Consider the following 4,223-nt stretch of genomic DNA (forward strand, 5'->3'; position numbering starts at 1 on the left):
ACAGTCTCGCCAAACACCTACACGCAGTAACGGGTCACGTCGTTGACGCCCCATTCATGCCCATCAACAAAGAAGGCGGGGCTTATTCTAATTACGGAAATGGGAAAATGCAACAGAAGGACGTAGCGCAGTGCGCTAAACAGCGTGTTATTTTCGTATTTGTGCCAAACTCTATCGTAGGAAACCGTTCTAGCCTAGCAGAATTCCCTAGTTCCTGAGATCGGCGATTTAGTGGTCCATTGGATCCTCATATTTAAAAGTATAATACCCTGATGCGGCGTAGGCTGTGATTAGAAGACACAAAGTGTCAATCCTCGGCGCGCCTCGGCATCACGGCCGCATCACGTCTAGCGTTCTATTGCTAGCCGATTATATGTGCAGTTGTTATCTCGTACAACTCAATCAAATCTCGAACCAGGCCTACTTGTAAACATCGACGGCTACACAGGACATTCGTAAATCTTCTAGATGTTGGCGTAGAAACGCAGTTTAAACACCAAAACACACAATTCTTGCGATTCGGCATGCATGTCCACAGGCACTTGGAGCGTTTCAATAAAATAGAATGCTAAATAAATACGAAGTCTATTTACTACCAAAGTCTTAATGTTTCTCTAGGCCTACTCTCTTTCACCTATTATTGCCGACAATTTCCTGTAAATTTCGTACAAATGCTCATCTGCTACACACGCTGGCTGCCGCACGCTAGCTGCTGCACACTGACACAAAACTATATATTTATGACTAGGACTATATAACTTATTATTTATTCAAAGTCCAAACTACATTCAAAACTTCTTCCCAGCGACGTGATGAATTATTCTGTTATATATTATATTCTTTATGTATTTCACACACAAGCACGGTGGGTCGATCACCACGGCTACAGGGCCGTAGCCTGCGGGCGGGGGGGGGGAAGGGGGCAGCTGCCCCCTACATTTTGGAGAAAAAAAAAGTTCTACTAAAAGAGAATTGTCCTAGTCAGAATGAAGGCTGTACATGCACTCAAAAGTGCCTCAAATACCATCTCCTGCTATCTACATTTTTATTTTTTTTGTGGGAGGACCACCAGACCCCCCACGTGTTTCTCACCCCCTCTTTGAAATCCTGGATCCGCCACTGCCCTCCCCCCCTAAGATTTTGCTCAGCCTATACGGCCCTGGGCTACATCAATTGGTCCTTAAATCTGCAGTTATTTAGCATGAATATAGTGAATGTTGTGTATGTGCCAAAACTCTCTGGGTATTTTAATTCGTTGTCTGTCATACTTTAACTTATTCCGGGCTGCCAGAATTTTTCTCTATCTGAAGGCTCTGATGCCTGCTGCCTATAGACGCCCTCTACCGGTGGAAACACTTCTAATCACCAATAGCGAACGCTCCATTTTTTTGTATGCCCTAAAACCTTTAAATAAGAAATTGTGTCGCAGACAGGACTAAAAATATAACATCGTTCAAAACATGTATGAGTTTACAAACATGACAGAACCCGACTATATACGACACAAAAATCGATTGCAGGTGTTCTGAAATTTCGATCGCGATGGAGTGCTGAATCGATCGCTCCCCATCGCTGTCTGAGTGGTGACAAGATTCAAACAGTTTTATTTGTGCATATGACATACATAAATACACTGGCGGCAAGAACAAGTCGGCACCTGCAGCTACAGCACACACGCGGCCATTGACTATATATAACAACATGGAAGCCCTAGGCACCGTTAAGCAATCACGGGCTCTATTTACCTCCGCCAAGGGGTTGGCAGGAGATTATGTTTTCACCGGCGTGTGTTTGACTGTTTGTTTGTGGGTTTGTGGGTTTGTTTGTGTTTCTTTTTGTTTGTTTCTCGAGCACGCACACACATGCGTATATACAAACACACGCGCGCACACACCCACACACTCGCGCACGCAAAAATACATACGCCCCTGCTAGTACCGATAGACGCGCATACACGCATACACATGCACACACACACACATGCACATGCACATGCACATACACATGCATGTACGCATACACACGCGAGCACTCACGCACGCACACACACGCGCGCACATACACACACGCACTCACGCACGAACACGCGCACTAGCGCAAGTACAGCACACGCGCACTAGCGCAAGTACAGCACACACACACTCACACACTCACGCACGTACGCACTCACACTCACACTCACGCACACACGCGTAGGCAGGTCTAGGACCCCGGGCCTGAGCGTTAATTCGTTGTTCCGCAGGTGGGACTGCTGGCCGTACAAATCGCTAAGCTGCGAGGTCTGAATGTCATCGGCTCTGCGGGTACGGCTGAAGGTATAGAGCTGGTACGAAAGTGCGGCGCAGACCACGTCGTTAACCACAGAGACGCAGACTCGGCAGACAAGATCCTGGTATGTTCGTAGCAACGGCTAAATCATTATTTAAACATCGGAACAGGAGTAACACATAATATTGATATTAGCCGATAATGAACTAGGCAATGATTTAATTAGCGCAATGAATTCGTGAATTAATTCATTAATAACTAATTTAAAAAATAATGGATTATTTTAAACATTATATATTCCGGAACAAAGACGGACAAAGCAAAGTAAATGACTTAGTGAATAGATCGTTACGGACCAGCAAGAACAGACGATACGTACCAGAAGAGTTCCACCTTCTTAAGTATCTTTTGTCTTTGACGGCGTTTACACTGGCACCAGCTCAAAGATGACATCACACCGCCCCTTTTGTTATAGCCTGCAACCAATCATTCATACAATCAATTCAATCAATCAATCAATCATCAATCAATCAATCATCAATCAGTTCTCATTATAATCAAGGTGAGAACGCCTAGCCGCGCTGCTTTTATAGATAGTGGTGTGCGTGTGTTTGTGTGTATGTGTTGAGCGCGCGCGTGTGTGTGTGTGCGGTTTACAAAATGACATAAACGTGACGAAAATAATAGTTGCAATGTCTGATAGAATCAATTAATTAGCTGGTCGCGGGTAGAACCGACTAGTGCCGTAGCCTGCAGGGGGCAAGGGGGCGGCTGCCTCCCTAGATTTTGGAACCGAAAAAAAAGTTCAACTAAAAGAATTGTCGTAGTCAGAATGAAGGCTGTACATGTACTTAAAAGTGTCTGCAAATACCAATCTTCATGGCAAATCTATCATTTCAAAATTTTCTGCGGGGAGAACCCCAGACCCCAATACTATTCTATCACCGCCTCCTGAAATGTGATCCGCAACTGCCTTCCCCCCCAGGGCCTTCATCCTGTAGTCGCATCTATAATTGATTGTGTTCTATCTCAAATTAACTATCATTATTTATATTGCTCTCATTATATGTCTTCTCTATAATCACACCGCTCGCTCATCTCATCCTCTCTTTCTCTCTCATCTCTCTCTTTCTTCTCTCTCTCTCTACGTCTCTTCTCTACGTCGCTTCTCTCTCTCTCCTCTCTCGGCTCGCGTCTATGTCCTGTCTCTGTCTCTGTCTGTGTCTCTCATCTCATCTCTGCTCTTTCTCTCTTCTCTCTCTCTCTCTTACTTTCTCTGCTTTCTCTCTCTCATGCTCTCTCTCTCGGCCGCTCTCTCTCTCTCTCTCTCTCTCTTAGCTCTCTCCTCTCTTTCTCGCTCTCGTCTCCTCTCTCTCTGTCTCTTGTCTCTGCTCTCTGTCCTGCTGTTCTCTGGTCTCGTCTCTCTCACCCTTTCGCTCCTTTCTCCTCTCTCTCGTCTGCTCTCTTCTCCTCTCCTCTCTCTCTCTCTCTTGTCTCTGTCTCTGTCTCTTTGCCTGCTTGGCCTCTGCTCTTCTGTCTCTGTTCTCCCCTCGTCTTCTGCTCTCTCGCTCTCGTCTCTCTCTCTCTCTCTCTCTCTCACTCTCTCATGCCTCTCTCTCTCTCTGTCTTTCTCTTGTGTCACTTTCTCTATTCTTTCATGCTCTGTCTGCCATCCGTTCGGCTTGGGTGTGTGTGGTGTGTGTGTGTGTGTGTGGGGTGTGTGGTGTGTGTGTGTGTGTGCGTGGTGTGTGTGATGTGTGTGCGTGTAGTGCTGTGTGGTGTGTGCTGTGAGTGTGTGTGTGTGTGTGTGTGTGTGTGTGATGTGGGTGTGTGCTGTGCTGTGTCGCTGTGGTCGCGGCGCGCTGTGTGCGCTATCTACGAAACATAGCTAATATATAAACAATATATAATATATGCAATATAATAAGGTAAAAGTAGTTATATGCAATATAGAC

This window comes from Priapulus caudatus, unplaced genomic scaffold, assembly GCF_000485595.1.
Source record: "Priapulus caudatus unplaced genomic scaffold, Priapulus_caudatus-5.0.1 Scaffold1247, whole genome shotgun sequence".
Taxonomy (NCBI): Eukaryota; Metazoa; Priapulida; class Priapulimorpha; order Priapulimorphida; family Priapulidae; genus Priapulus; species Priapulus caudatus.